The following is a 17,184-nucleotide window of genomic DNA, read 5'->3' on the forward strand; positions in this document are numbered from 1 at the left end:
GCTTTTGCAGATTTTTACTTGCAGAAATACGCTCAAAATTCCCCATCATATGTCAAGGATACAAAATCGTTCCTACAAGAAATTGAAAATATCGAGTGGGATCCGGAATATAGTTGGGCAACCCTGGATGTCATTTCCTTATACACAGTTATTAGTCACCCACTAGGGCTAGAGGCCATTGATTACTTCATGGCCCAAGACCTTGATCTTTCACAGGGCCTAAAAACATTTATTTTATTTGCTGTTAAATTTATTTTAGAGCACAATTATGTCTTTTTTAACCCCTTAAGACCGGAGGGCGTACTATTACGTCCTTTTAAAAGCGGCTCTAAACGCCGCAGGGCGTAATAGTACGCCCTCCGGTTTTTAGTAACTTACCCGGTCGCCGGCGGTCCCACGCCGGCGATCGCGGTTGGGGGGACTCCCAGGGAGGACCTCACAATCACATGGCCGGTATAGCTGGCTTCTGTATTGCCAGCAGGGGGACCAACTGTAATGACAGTTGGTCCCCCTGTTGGCTGAAAATCAAATAAAAATAATGTTAAAAGTGTAAAAAAAAAAATTTATACTTAGATCATATATATATATATTATATATATATATGATCTAAGTATATATATATACACATATACATACACACACATACACCGTCTAGGTGTATTTTAATATTAATATATATATAATTATATATATATATTAATATCAAATTACACGTAGACTGATACTGATTAAATATATATAATTATTGTTATATATATATTTATAAATAATATAAAAAAAAATATGTAAATACGTAAAAAAAAAATAAAAAAATAAATAAAAAAAAATATTAAAAAATATATAGATGTGTTTTATTTCGTTCTAACTGTATTGTGATATTAATATATATATATATTTATATCAAAATACACGTAGAATGAAATAATATATATATATCTATATACATAAATATATACGTATATATCACTATATATATACCTATATATAAATAAAAATATAAAAAATATATATATATATATATACATATATATACACATATGTATATATATACATATATTAATTCTACACATATATTTATGTAATAATTTTACATAATTAGGTATCCTAATTAATTACAATTAGCGGGACCTGCCTGACCACCCATGCCGAAAGTATAGGGAATTTAATTTGCTAGCACTATATTTAACCCTATATTTAACCCCAAGACACCATAAAACCTGTACATGGGGGGTACTGTTTTACTCGGGAGACTTCGCTGAACACAAATATTAGTGTTTCAAAACAGTAAAATGTATTACAACCATGATATCGCCAATAAAAGTGACGTTTTTTGCATTTTTCATGCACAAACAGCACTTACAGGGACGATATTATTGCTGCAATACTTTTTACTGTTTTGAAACACAAATATTTGTGTTCAGCGAAGTCTCCTGAGTACAACAGTACCCCTCATGTACAGGTTTTATGGTGTTTTCAAAAATTACAGCGTCAAATATAAGGCTTGTGTTTAATTTTTTTCACATTAAAATTCGCCAGATTGCTTACGTTGCCTTTATGACCCTATGGTAGCCCAAGAATGAAAATTACCCCTATGATGGCATACCATTTGCAATAGTAGACAACCAAAGGTATTGCAAATGGGGTATGTCCAGTCTTTTTTAGTAGCCACTTAGTCACAAACACTGGCCAAAATTGGCGTTTTTTGCATTTTTCACACACAACCAAATACGAACGCTAACTTTGGCCAGTGTTTGTGACCAAATGGCTACTAAAAAAGACTGGACATCGCTTATTTGCAATACCTTGGGTCGTCTACTATTGCAAATGGCATGCCATTATGGGTGTAAATTTATTTCCTGGGCTACTATACAGTCTCAAAGGCAACGTAACCAATCTGGCGAATTTCAATTTCAAATGTAACACGCTATATTTGACCCTGTAACTTCCCAAAACACCATAAAACCTGTACATAGGGGGTACTGTTTTACACGTGAGACTTTGCTGAATACAAATATGTGTATTTTATTGCAGTAAAAGCAAACAGTATTATGACATTGACAGTTAAAATGTCATGTAGAACGAAAAAAATAAAAAAAAATCTTATTTTCTCCCATTTTTTTCATATTAAATTATGTTTCATAGCTAAATATTTGATATTAAATGAAAGCCCTGTTTCCCCTGAATAAAATGATATATAATAAGGGGGGGTGCATTTAATATGAAAGAGGTGAATTACGGTTGGACAGACATATAGCGCAAATGCCAGGTTTTGTTTACGTTTTGTTTCGTTCAACTTGTACATTTGGCTGCGGTGTTAAGGGGTTAATGGAAAGTTTTATTTACAGAGCACGGGGATCGCCATGGGCACCAGGTTTGCCCCCAGTTATGCCAACACCTATGTTCGGAGATGGGAAGAATTATTCGTGTGGTCAAGGCATAACTGGAGGGAAAATCTGGTGCTCTGGCGGCGTTATATCGATGATGTCATTATTATTTGGAAAGGGCCTTCTACCTTATTTTTTGAATTTGTGAATTTTTTAAACTCCAACCAATATAATTTAGTTTTCACCCCTGTTTGGAGTAAAGACACTATTACTTTTCTGGACCTCACATTGTTTAGTGAAGCTGGCCAAATTCGTACTAAGTGCTATTTCAAGCCAACTGATGGCAACAGTTTTGTACATCAGGACAGTTGTCAACATAAGCCGTGGCTTAAGGGAATAGCTAAAAGCCAATTCACACATCTTAGACGCAACTGTTCACATGACCATGATTTTCACATTCAATCACACCACATTAAAAATAAACTACTGGAGAAGGGATACAAGAGAAATGCCTTGGAAAAATAAATTCGCCATTTAACACAAACAAATAGAAATACATTATTAATGGATAAACCCATTTCCGATACCGTGGATAACGATTTAGGTCTGCCTTTCTGACCCAATACAATGTTGACCATAGAAAGATTAAAAAAGGATTACAGAGCCATTGGTCAATATTGTTACAAGACCCAGTGTTGGGAACACACTTACCTAAATACCCTCAAGTGATTTTTAAGAAAAATCAAAACTTACAAAATATGTTGGCTCCTAGTTACGCTATTAAAACCTCTTCCACCAATACGAATATAGGATTTTGTAGGGGATGTAATGTGTGTAAAGCTTGTAAGACTGCGACTATTGAGAGATCAAATACCTTCTCTAGTTCCATTACTGGGAAGGTGTACCACATTAAATCAGATATAGGTTGCCACACGGACTTTGTGGTTTATTTACTGCAATGTCCGTGTGGCAAACAGTACGTGGGTCGCACTACAAGAATTTTAAAAGTTCGTATACTTGAGCATCTGAACAATATCAGAAAGGGGTTAACCACCCATTCAGTCTCCGCTCATTGCAGTACATGCCACTCCTTTTCATGGAAAGAGTTCAGATGCATAGGTATTGAAAGAGGTGTCCCCCATTGGCGTGGTGGGGATAGGATTAAAAATCTATCCCAAAGAGAAACCTTTTGGATTCACCAACTAAAAACATTAGAACCAATGGGATTAAATGTAGACATTGATTTGGTCTGTTTTTCATAATTCATATTAGGTTTCTGGTCTGTCTATATACTTCTACGTTGTATTATATTAATATTTGGTCTTTTCTTCCTCTTTTTCGTGTTTCCCTCTCCACGTTTTGGGAATTACATAGAGATACAGAGTTGTATTGATTACGTTTTCATACTATATACTTTTCCAATAAAAAGCAGATTAGTAACTATTTTATTATCCAACCAAGGGTATCTGATTTGGATAAATAAATGCTTATATACTAAGAGATTATCCACGGTAGATGTGTGTGCCGTTTCTTCCAAATTTATACATATTATTATTTCATTTTAGTTATAAAAGGAAGGGGGAGAAAGGAAGGGAAAAAGAAGAGAAAAGGAGAAGGGAAGGAAGGGGAGAAGGGGAATTTTTTTTTTTCCCTTTTATTAGTATTTTAATATTTCACATTATTCACAATTAATTTAAGATTATAATTATTTTTTTTTTTTTTAAATTAGATCTATACCAAATACTTATTGGGGATTCTAATATGATAAATTCATGCTTTATAATCATATTCCTCCATGTTGCTGCCGATACTATTATGTTTTGTCTTGATAGATATATGACTGTTTCCAATATCTACTATTTGGGACTATTCCCCTGGCGACCACCAGAGGGCCATACTAACAAACATCTTAACATCTTGACCTCCCCTGTTGGAACGCACGATTGAATGGAACGGGGAAGTGAGTGTTCACTTCCGGTTCCGGTTTTCGGCTGACATAGACCACGGGAATTTTTGACTGCAATCAAAATAAGAAAAAGTCAGCTGGATGTGATCAACCACTTCACCAATGAAGGATGAAACAGAGGAGGACGCCCAGATTACCACCAATCAACTCAGGGGTTAGCCCTATAAAACAGGACTAGTGGGAGAGTGGGATTAGGCTGTATTTTATGCTTTGTTATTGTTGTATAACATTTGGTTTTAATTTTTGGTGCCTGAGGAAGTTCCAGACTGTGAACGAAACGCGTAGGACCTCATTTTAAGTTTATATTTTATTTTTACTGCTGGGTGATGTCTCATCCTTAATAAAGCCGTTTTACTTTTTCCCACCATCCTGGAAGTCCTGTTTTTCATCTATTCTTCTGGAGCAACTGGAGGAAGATAATAGCCCCCCATTACTACCGGGGGAGGCACCCTAGAGCGCTATCTTTCGTCCAATCTTGTGAGTGCATTTCATGAACACTTACCTACTATTTGATACAGATTTACACTATGTATATTTATGTCTTTTAATTTTAGATTTCTCAGGCGTATCCCAAATATTTCTGGTTGTTCTATATTTTGCTGTGTAAAGGTCATTCATTCTGGGTAATGACCTGGGAGGCTGCTTTATTTGAATACTAAGATAAGTATATCTCTCACTTGTATACACTACTCACTAAGTGGTGATATCTGAATATATATATACTTTTCCTTTGTACAAATCTCTGTATGCTTTATGGATGTCTGTGAAAAAGAGAGAAACTACTATGTTTATAAATGGGTTAATCCAGCCCTCAAAGCCTCTAGTGGCTGTCTCATTGACAGCCGCTAGAGGCGCTTGCGTGATTCTCACTGTGAAAATTGAAAATGCTTTCCTATGAGACCAGCTGAATGCGCGCGCAGCTCTTGCCGCGCGTGCGCATTCAGCCGAATGGGAGGAGAGGAGGAGGATCGGAGGAGAAGAGCTCCCCGCCCGGCGCTGGAGAAAGGTAAGTTTTAACCCCTTTCCTCTCCCCAGAGCCCGGCGGGGGGGGGGGGGGGTCCCTGAGGGTGGGGGCACCCTCAGGGCACTATAGTGCCAGGAAAACGAGTATGTTTTCCTGGCACTATAGTGGTCCTTTAATTCATAAAAATGTGCACTGTTATTGTGTTCCATATACCTGTTTCCCTATGTCTTTTGAAAAACCTGTACCAGCTGTTGTGGCGTTGCAAGCTTACCTGTATTATTATTATTATTATTAATATTTTATTATTTATATAGCGCCAGCAAATATATAATTCATGCACAACCAAAATAAAGATTTTTTTTTTTTTAAAGTCTGTCTTCCATTTGTCTGCTTTTCTAAATCTAACCAGATTGTATGCCCCTCTTAAATTCAATTTCTTCTAATAAAATCTTTTTTTATATTCTTCTAGGAAAAGATTCTCTTTAGCTGAAAAAGAATACACTGGTTGGTCTATAGCACATTTATATTAATGGTGTGGTTGTAAAGAGCTTTTCCTTTGTGGAGCACTTCTTTCATATCAAGATACGGCTCTGGAACTTCTGTTGACAAAGATGGCATGGTAGGAATAGTTATGAGAAGAGGTTTCACCACAGTTATACAACCATGCTGACAATCTTTACTCCTAAATGTGATATCTCCTCGTTCCCAATCTATCAAGGGATTGTAAACCCCAGAAGAACTGGGAAGGCAGAAGAAGAAATCTGCGATAAGATAATGATTTATTGATACAATACCCATGCCTTAATATGCAATGGTATGGTTTTGGGTGATATCACATGTCACCATCTGTACCATCTGTGGCCTCAACGGCCAAGAGTTTAGGTCGTTATTGTAAAGGAATGAAATGAGTATTGACAAAGGATAGATCAAAACTTTTCAGCTGCCCCTGAGTCTATCAGTGCCATAGTGTGTAAATCACTTCTTTCCCAGGTTAAGATGGTAGGAATTAGAAGTCTATGATCATTGTTTATTATTATGGAGGACATAGTAGATACACCTAAGGCCTGTCTTCCAGAGGAACTTAGGTACAAGAGTTTTCTGGCCTAATGGGACAAGTTAAGCAGAGATGCCTTTTTTTCACAATAGAGACACCACCTTCTCTTCTCCCATATGTTTTTTCCACCTCAGTTAAACATGTAACACCTAATTGTATAGGTTCAGGAAGGGCCAAGGCTATAGAATCAGCAGGATTGAACAAAGGAGCTAATCTGGTAGAAGCCCTTCTGGGTCTTGCTCTAGTACTCTGCTAATGTCCGAGATGTTCATCTATATTGGATAGATATGAAATTAAATCTTCCAAGTTCACTGGAAGATGTCTTGTGAATACCTCATCTAGTATTCCATAAGACAGATCATTCATAAAAACATCAACAAATGACTTATTATTCCAGAATTCTAAAGCTTAATCAACTAACCATCTATTACCTTGGTTTAAATTAAGGAAGGATCTGGCTGCATTGGCTTTCCTATCAGAAGAATTAAACGTTCTCCTAAATGTGTCTACAAAAGCCAAATAGTTAAATACTAGGTTCTATAATTTTCCCATAAAGTGTTTGCCCACACCAATGTCTTATTGATAAACAGTGTTATAATACTCCCTAATATCTGTGGGATTGGCCCTAGGTATTTATTTGGTTAAGAAAATCATGACAAAAATCAGGAGCTCCACCATGACGTTTTGGTGAAGTCACATGTGAGGAAGCACCAGAGGAGGATGTTTCTAACTGAGTCGATGCAGGAATGGCTGGATATATTTTCCCTTCTGATTGCAGGGTTGCTGAATTATTCAGCAATGTCGGCAAAGCATGGGCAAACTGGTCTATAAGATGGTCCATATCCTCAAACATGGAATCATCTACTCTGTCTGACAATAAGTGATCTCAGTTAGAACTTCCTGTCAGAAACAGAAGATGCTCCATCGCGTCCGCTCGGCAACACTACATAGAAGTCAGCAGTCACAGGTGAGGAGGCAGGTGGGGGATGAGACACATGTAGGGACTGGGGGTGGGGGGGTAAGAAAGCGCCACATGGAGGAGCTTTGGAGGAATGAGACACATGGAGGATCTGGGGGTTGGAAAATGAGACACATGTGTAGGCTAGGGGGAAAAATGAGACACATGAAGGGCCTGGGGGGGAATGAGACACATGGAGGGGTGGGGGGGATGAGACACATGGAGAGGGTGGAGTGGAGTGGAGAATGGATACACATGAAATATACACATGGAGCAGCTGGGGAGGAATGAGACACATTGGGGTGTAGGGTGGTTTACAGTAGTTATGCCTCTGCTTGGACAAGCAATTAAAAAAACAACCCTGTGAAGTAATGGACTGGTAACTCTGCTGCAGTTTAAGTTCTCTCCATAAAACTACAAATCCCCGAAGCCTATTGGAAAAATACATTTATGCAGCACCATGTGAACAATCATCAGTCATAAGACTATTGTGAAGTCAATGAAGGCGGTGCTTATTGCAACAATACACACACACTATTCAGAACTACTGTGGGAGTTCCAAGGCTGAGAACTACGAGACTGAATACAGCAATCCTATCAAAGACACTTTAATACGCTAACCACAGGTAGGCGAATATCACTGATGATGAGTTTGTCTCTGACACTAACCTCTGTATAGATAAATGATAAGGATTCATTTTTAAATAGTAGATATACTGAGACGTATCTCTAAAAAATACAAACAAGCAAATAAACAGACACATGATCCTTTATGACATTTTCCATGTGTATGTATCACAGAACATGTTTTATCCCAAATAAAGTGGCCACAAGGCAGGGAAAAATTGTCACTTATAAAAAAAATAACTTTAATCAACTGACCTTAAAAAAATATATTCTGCTGAGTTTGTGCTCCTGTGTTGAGAATATATCATTACTCACTAGGCCCCTGCCCCTTCTTCTAATCGACGTCTCATTTTCTATTATTTAAACATTTGGTATTTATTTTAAAACTGGTTCTGAAAACAGGAAATAGAAGGCAGTGTGAGTCAAAATACTGATCTTGTCAAAATAAATTTAATTGGAAATTATACATTACAAACATCTTTATACATGTGCAGAGTGTTTTTTACGCTATAGAGATGTATTTTGTTTTTCTTCTTTAAGTTTAAATGAGCCGTCTGGACATCATAACAATTAAAGTCAACTGTAGTGGTTATGGTGGCAGGAGTCCCTTAACTCTATCAGAAAGTATATATCCAATCCGTTTTTTAGTGGTTTGTCACTTACCTGAGTTCCCCAGGCACCTTCCACTGTCCAGTGTGGATGTTCCCCTTCTGCAATATATATATATTTACTTTGTTAATGTTTGGATAAAATTTATTGGGTGAGAGTGTCTGCGCATGCTGTCTTCCAGTAAACTATGTCAGAATTACATCGCTCATGCAAATGTTAGAACTTGAGCATTAGTGCTATCGCAGAGGGAGGGCCCAGAGTCGAGGTGTCTACGGAATACAGGCAAGTGTGAAACTGTTAAAAAACGGTTTGACTGCTATAGTTGTTATGGTGCTTTGACTGCCCCTTTAAGAACAATGTCAATTGTATACAAATAACAGTCTTCCTAGAGAAAGGGACCTGTGCAATATTGTATATACTGTATAATTATTTTAACTTTTTTATTTTAAAGTGCTCCTCAATGCCATTGTTTTTTTTTATGTAAATGCATACACACAGTGCACATGCATACCAAATGTGCTTTCTTGATTTGAAATTATATGCAGATTGGCTACCTGAGATTAAAAAAAGGGGCAGGGGGGCGGGGCCGGGCGGCCATGCCAGCAGGCTGCATATCACAAGGGCTCCTGTCCTGAGCAAACAACGGAAAATGGGGTATATACCCACCTTACCCGGCTTATACTGACCCGGGGGTCCATGGCACGAGGCTCTGGAGTGTCCCGGTGTAGCTGGGGCGCCCGCTGCAGGGTGGCTCTTGGTCCTGGTACGAGACTCTGGGGCTTGGAGATTGAGGCCTACATGGGAGGGGAGTGGGGCGGATGGCCGCTGCCTCGCTCTCCACCCCGACTACAGTGATCCACCATCTACCTGGCGCCCTCCTGGTCCCGTTTCTCCCCCCATGGGCCGGGGGGGGGGTCATCCCGGTCCCCATAAGGCGGGCTACCGACTAAGCATCTCACCTAGATGGCCCGAAGCTGGAGGAGTGAGGCTTCCACGCAGTCACATCAAAATGGCCGACGGCTGCACAGCAACTGCACCGACTGAGACGGTGATCCCTCTGTGCTCACAACCTGAGCTGCTACCATGGGAGGTCCCTGAGGGCTCTTGAGCCCCCATGAAACGACCCTGGAACACACAAGCTGACAGGCGAGAGCCATCACAGCCAGCACTTCCTCCACATGCCCATGCCAAAGCGGCAACCGCAGAAGCGCACTCTGGGCCACCTTAGACCGAGCAAGCTCCATTAATGACCAGGGCTGGAAGAACAAGCAGGACAATCAGCTTCACCCACTGACCACATGGTGCTACAGCCCTCGACAGCACATCAAGGCTTACAAGGCAAGGCAAACTTACCCAGCAACAGGGAAGACATAGCGGGACATTAGGACCCAGTGGAACTCATGGGGTAATCTCACAGGTGGACATTGTACATAAGGAAGGTGGAAGCCCAGCCAGGGACTCGGCTGACTGCCTAAACTTTGGGAGCTGGCTGCCGGCTGAGATAAGTCTTCGAATAGGGACTCTAACCGAGGCTGCAAACAACCCAGCGACACAAAAGCAAGACAAATCATATTAAGTTCAAAATGTTCAACATATACTGCATAATTGTTTAGCTCTAACTAGTATTACGTCAGAGGCATATCAGCTGCATGCATGTTAGCTTACAATATGAAGAAAAGTGAAGTGCATGATTTAGTAGCAAGCATGATATAATTTGTTTATGTAATCACCATGTTTATAATATCTTCTGTCTATGCGACTTAACTCGTGCTCCTTTTATAGGAACAAGCATTTACATATACTCTTTAGCCCATCTTAAACGGCGATATTTTATTTTCGTAAGCTTATTCTCATGTCCCTCTCAAGCCTATGTTTCAGCTAAATATATCTGTGTTATCAGATAGGCTCATAGCCCACAAGCCTCCTCATGTCGATTGCTGCAATGGGTTAATCCTTCTTGAAAGCTAAGCTTCAAGTTGCAAGTACATTGCTTCACATAAGTTGAGGGTCAAGATTAGAGTTGGTAATGTTAGCTTGCCGCTGATACTCACTTCCATGCTTAGATATACCAGCGAGATCACATTCAGCTATGTATCAGACTTAGTTTTTTTTTTGTGAAAATCTGTTTATTGAGGAATGTGCGAAGACATCAAGAACAAGTTGAAAGGACACGCAGGTCCAGCTTTGCAGATTAAACAACATAAAAGAGCAGGCAGACATTATTAATAAGTAATTGCCAGTGAATCAATAGCAGTATATGCAGTGTTATACAGTATAGTGACTGGACCCGGCTATCCGTAAGCTTAACATCAACATGTGAAAAGAGACAAGCGGGAGTAACCCCATACAATAAACTACTTTATGAACTAAATCCTGAAGTGTTATGCAATATGCATGAACGGGTTATGTCTGGAGTTGAACCTGCAGATGTGTACAAATCTCGTTATATAAATCTATCGTACGGTATGCTCAACTATATTTTCCATCTCGTAGGTGATGTATCTGAAAAGTAGCGGGTTAGCAGTATCAACACCAGAACAAAGCCCTGGATACAATAGGAGTAACTTCATGTTTCGAGATGAGAACCCCAAGCACTGAGTTAACTTGGGAGTCGGGACCTATAACTAACAATGGCATCGTATATGACACATCGACGTTCCCTTCTACCCCAGCTCTGGGTCGGGCCTACAAGGCAGTCTCGTGTCGTTGCGTCTGAGAGAGGGGCGTAAAGAAGTTCTTGATTACCGCGACCCTGCCGTGCCATGTGATGTGCGGATGGGCCCACCTGGTGAGGTCCGAAAGTACGGTCGTTAATAAGGGTGTGAAGTTGTGTTGGTAAATGCTACCCGGATCCTCAGACACCCAGACCCCCAGGTACTTCATTTTATCATGACACCAATGAAATGCGAACTCTGTTTCCAGGGAGTGGAATTCCTCTGTGGGGAGCGTGATGTTCAGGACCTCGCATTTCGAAACATTGAGCTTAAATCCGGAAATCTGCCCGAATCTATCGAATTCCGTGAGGAGGCACGGCAACGTGATCCTAGGATTGCGGACAAAGAAAAGGAGATCGTCCGCGTATGCTGCCACTTTGTGTTGTACCCCCTTCCAATCATACCCTTGGATGTCTGGGTTACGGCGAATCACCTGTAATAGGGGCTCCAGGGAGAGGGCGAACAGTAAGGGCGAGAGCGGGCACCCCTGTCGGGTTCCATTGTTGATTGCGAAATCCCCAGTCGTGGCCCCGTTAACTCTCACAGACGCTCATGGCCTACTGTATATCGCGGATATCCATGCAAGGAGTCTCTGCCCGCAGCCTTGCCATCGGAGGGTCTCCAGCATATACGTCCAGTCGACACGATCGAATGCCTTTTCGGCATCGGTCGATAACAGGAGCAACCGTGTCCCCAATTTTCTCGCGTGGTGTTGGATGGAAAAAAGTCTCAACGTGCTATCTCGGGCCTCCCTACCCGGAATAAAGCCTGTCTGGTCTGGGTGTATTAGGTCCGGGAGCAAATGTTTAAGACGGGTGGCTATGACCTTCGGAAACAGCTTGGCATCAACGTTTAATAAGGAGATCGGCCTATAGCTACCACACTGTAAGGGATCTTTCCCCGGTTTCAGTAAAACCGTGATGGTGGCAGCCAGGGATTCCGTCCCCAGGATTCCTCCCTCTACAACGGCGTTGAGTGCCTTAGTAAGCCAGGGTAACAATATGTTTGTGAAACTCTTGTAGTACCCCGTGGAGAAACCGTCCGGTCCGGGGGCTTTGCCAGTTTTGGATGCCTTAAGAGCCGCGGCCAGTTCTTCTACGGTTATCGGAGCATCCAAGAGTGTGGCTAAATCCTGGTCGATCACCTTGGTGATCGTTCCGGACAAATAGTCCCGTGTCGCGTTGCGTACACTCGGGGCTGTAGAGGCTCCATTAGGTCCATAGAGGTTATACAAGCGTTCATAGAACAATCGAAACTCCTCCGCAATTGTCTGCGGGAACGGGGAGATCTCCCCTGATGTCAGACGGATCTTATGTATTTGTCGTTGAGGCTGGGGGCCTTTCAGTAGTCTCGCCAGGTATTTGCCCCCCTTGTTGGCGTGTGTATAGTAGAAGCCCTTCTTACGTTGAACCGAGCTAAGGTGCCTTTTAAGAATAAGGTTTTTCAGTTTCCTCCTCTGCTCCATTAATTCGCCATACGTAGCGTTAAGTCGGGAGCGTTTATGTTGGCGTTCCAGAGTAGAGATAGCATTATAAACTTCGACCATTTCCTGCATAAAGGCCTTACGCTTCTGGGACGCGATGCGTATGAGTGTGCCCCGGATCACACTTTTGTGAGCCTCCCAGATGGTAATCAGGGAAGACTCTGGGGTGTCGTTTTCTCTGAAATATTGGTCTAGGTCTTGTTGGATTTGTATTCTAGTGCCCGGATCAAGCAATAGAGATGGGTTGAGCCTCCAAGTCCAGTTCTTCGGCCTTTAGAGAGGCGAGTTCAGTTCTATCCCGACCAAGCCATGGTCTGACCAAGTGGCCGTCCCAATGTCGGCCCCGCGGAGATGGGAGAGGCCTTCCCTCGTGATGAGGATATAATCTATACGTGAGTAACGATTATGGAGAGCGGAGTAGTAGGTGAAATCTTTTGTCGAGGGATGAAGGGTCCTCCAGCAATCCACTAGTCTTAAAGAGTCGAGCGACTGCCGGATTGACCTAATGCTACGCTGTGGTATGCAGCTATGACCCGTGGAGGAGTCCAGGGTTGGGTCGAGTGGGGCGTTGAAGTCCCCTCCTACCACCAGTATCCCATCCGTGAAGTCCTCCAGGTGGAGTAAGACATTGCGAATGAACGATGCTTGCCTCTTATTGGGGACATAAATAGTCGCTAACGTATAGATCTTATCCGCTATGGTGCCTTTGAGGAAGAGGTATCTCCCCTGGGAATCCTGTACACGTTCCAACTCTTTAAAATCCAGTTCCGTCGCAATTAATATGGCTACACCAGATTAATGCGCTGTAGGGTGGTTGCAGAAGTAATTAATAGGGAAGTGTTTATTCCGCAGCCTAGGTGTCGACCCCTCCTTGAAGTGCGTTTCTTGCAGCAAGGCGATTGAGACATGTTTCTTCCTCATTTCCCGCAGCAAGTGCGTTCGCCTTTCCGGGATGTTAAGTCCCCTGCAGTTCTGGGTGAGGAACCTCAGGGGTGCATTCTGGAAAGCCATACTCACTATACGTGTCGGCAGGGTTCCCAAACGACGGAAGGCCGGGTGGTATCCCCAAGACGCCAGAAGGCCATGGGCGACCGCGTACCCGATGCGTGGGCCGGCCGGCGTGCGGCAAGAAGAGAGCAGGAGGGGGAAAGGGGGAGGGCATGGAGGAGGGAGGGCGAAGGTAAAAGGGGGAGAGGGGATGACAGCGGAAGCTGGTAGCCGGTGAACCGAAGTCGGTACAGGAGGGTCAGGCTAACAGTGTCTTGTGTGTGTAAAGGGAGTCGTGTAACTGTATGCAGGTAACTTCCCAGATACCAGTGAACGTCCCGAGTTAGGGTCCCCTCAACAGGGTGAGGGGGGACTCGCGCGGCAACCGGGTGCGGCTGAAGTTAGCTACGGGACCAGCCCTGGAGTCTAAGTTCCCACCGTCCGGTCACCAAGCGACTAGCGCGAGTATGAGTGGCAGAGAACGTGGGTCAAGCCCCAGCCAAATGAGGTGTCAGAGAGTCGATGGGTCAAGTACGAGGACATCCGCTCCACCATCACCCCCAGTTTCAGCTTTGATCAAGCAGTAGCAACATGGAAACAGTGCGCGATCACAATTGGAGCGAGCAATTATTAACGTCAAAAATTATAGCTATATATACAATGCCCCCCATGGTATAGTATCAGGAGGCACAGAGTACCTACATTCATCCAGCCCCTTGGAACCAGTGCGTCAGACGTGTCCCCAGGTGATAGCAGTGTTAAGTGTAGCGCGGGGGAGGGGGGGGTCCACTCTATGAGTGCCAACACCCTCAATAACCCCTTAAAGGCACACAGGAACACAATGACACCAAATAACTAGGGTTGAGTATAAGTGTATGCACGCGCAGTTATAAACCAGTGGGCCCAGGATGCAGTGGTTAACCATGTAAGCGTTCCACTAGCCGTGGAGGGGATCGGGGGTGCGACGGGAGCGAGCTGGGTTCGCAAGCGAGCTTTGAGCCCCCATAACCGCCTGTGTCAACCTGATTGGAGCAGTACGTGGGTACGGGCCCAAGGTGAGGTGCACGAATGTCATCAGCAAAGCACCATAATATACAGTAAAGCATGAAATGCAATTCCCATTCCCCCCCCATCTCCCCCCAAAGCCAGCCAAGAAAAATCCAACATTCCCCTATTTGTCCATACTAGGAAGGAGTCCTCTTCAGCAGCTGGATGTCTGACCCCAGGTAGCTGTCGCCCGGGTTAAACCCAAAAGAGGAGCCATCCACAGGGCTACGGGTGCGGACATATCGCGGTGCCCCCTTTCCCCCCACCCCAATGCAAGGTTAACCTGTTTTGACTTTGAAAGGATCAGCGGTTCGAGATTCATACAGGTCGGCGCCAATGCAGCCATAGGACCCTCGCTTGTGTCACAGGAGTGAACTGGTCCCCCACCCAAACTGTATGCCCGATTCCCCCCCCTCCCAAAGCCCATAACCCCTCGTATAAAGCACAAAGTACAAAGTACCTGAAAACGGAGCTATACGACCTGCTTCATGTAGACTCTGGGAGGCAAAATCGGCCATCAGGCAACAGCAGAAAGGGTCAAACCATAGTTGGATAGTAGTGACGTTTGAGGTGTAGAGGGCGCAGGTAAGGAAAGCCGCCCTGGAGTGGTACTAGGTGGTGCATGGGTCTAGGCTGGCGTCTGGCGTCACTCCTCTGGAGATAACGGATCTCTGCGGCCACCCGTATGCTGAACAGGGGGCGCTCTCACACCGCGATGTCTAGGTCCCCTCTGCGGCCTTGGTGGTGGGTTCAGGGAACCTAGTATCCAGTCAGAAACCGGCGGTGAGGGAAGGCCCAATTCCTCCATGAAGCGCGGTACCTCTTCAGGCCACTTCAGCGAGAGCCAACGGTTTTGATGTCTGACTTGCAGGGAGAAGGGGAATCCCCACTTATAAGGTATGTTGCGGTCTCTCAGTATTGTAGTGACCGGTCGTAAGGCCCTCCTGGCCTTGAGCGTCATAGGGGAAAAGTCATTGTAGGGAGAGACCTGGATCCCCCGGAAGGGCCAGGTCTGCCATTCCCTGGCCTTCAGCATTATGGCATTCTTTATCGGGAACGAGTGTAGGCAGCAAATTAGATCACGTGGGCCCTCCTCTGCCGAGCGGGGTCGCAAGGCTCTGTGTGCCCTCTCAAACTCTATCTCCGCCGGTGGAGACGGCTGCAGGAGAGAGCTAAAGAGGTCAGTGAGTGTTGCCACTGCATCCTCCGGTCCCTCAGCTTCAGGCACCCCGCGGACACGTATGTTGCACCTCCTTCCCCTATTGTCAACATCCTCCATCTGTTGGCGCAGGGAGAGCAGCATTTCGCCCTGGCGCGCCACCGCCGTGTCAGTGGCCGTCACGCGGACGGTAAGGGCCTCGCTCGCTTCCTCCACCACCGTAATGCGGCCTGCCTGCGCGGCGAGGTTGTTGCGCATCTCCGCTATCTCGGAGCGCAGGATATCCTGGATTGTGGTGATGATGGCCTGGAGGTCAGCTTTTGTTACTGCTGACATCGTCAGGTCCCGCAGGGGGCCCTCAATGCGGCTCAGGGCAGATACTTCCATGTCAGGCGCTGGTGTTGTGGGCGCCGCCATCTTGGGGCTAGGGGAACCTCCGCTCGATCCGGGTTGCGGCTGTAAGAAGCCGTCCAACGGCCCCTGTTGTGGGTTCTTAGGGGTTTGGGGATGCTCCGGGCGTTTTGTGCGCCCCATTAAGCCAGTTGTTCTGCGCTTATTTAGCTATTCGGGGTCCGGTGGAGCGGAGCTCTTTCCTCACGCGGCCATCTTGACTAGAGCCGGAACCACGCCCCGTATCAGACTTAGTTAAGTAAACCTTTATTGCTCAGCCTGTAATAAGAATACTACTAATAATGATACTACTAGTAATAATACTACTGTTAAAATATTCATAAAAAAGAGGCCGTTATTCTTGGGAATACATGCAACCATTGTGTAAACCAGTTATGTAAAACGTATGTTTTTCATGCATTAACCCCTTGTTTTACTTTCTGTACTGAGCCATCATACTCCTCGATAAAATCAAAGATTGGAAAAAAAAAAAAGGGGGCAGGTAGGGCCGGTATGTTTTAAAATATATACTTGTTTTCTACAAATCTCTTCCAGTTGTGCGGTTTTTAAAAAGTCATGCCAGTATAACGTCCATATTTGCATTCTACAACACAGAATAATAGTTCCACTGATTTTAGTTGGTACAGTTTGGAGGCCAAGAGGTTTATAAGTCAATGTGCCTTTGCTCCATCGTGCTCTTCCTTTTTGTTAACCCCCATAAGCCTGCTTTTCTACTCTCCTAAATTATTGTTATAATTTTCCTACATTTCTCACATTTAACCGATGCTTGTTGTGGCTGATGTGATGTACAGATCTTTAACTTCTCTGTTACAGAACTCTTTGTATTCAAGGTTTAAGGTGAAAGATGTTCTATTTACACTAACTAAAGAGCGACACAACTG

The 17,184-nt window shown here is 43.8% G+C and overlaps 1 protein-coding gene across 1 annotated transcript in view; it reads left to right on the top strand.

Annotated features, from left to right (window-relative positions):
- The first annotated feature begins 7,803 nt into the window (after window positions 1-7,803).
- PLEKHB2 (pleckstrin homology domain containing B2) overlaps window positions 7,804-17,184 on the top strand; it is a 38,033-nt gene continuing 28,652 nt past the window's right edge. The window contains exon 1 of the mRNA XM_063442369.1: window positions 7,804-7,892. The gene's annotated coding sequence lies outside the window, so the exon portion shown is untranslated. The remainder of the gene's footprint in view (window positions 7,893-17,184) is intronic.

Source organism: Pelobates fuscus, chromosome 2 (assembly GCF_036172605.1).
Source record: "Pelobates fuscus isolate aPelFus1 chromosome 2, aPelFus1.pri, whole genome shotgun sequence".
NCBI classification, from domain to species: Eukaryota; Metazoa; Chordata; class Amphibia; order Anura; family Pelobatidae; genus Pelobates; species Pelobates fuscus.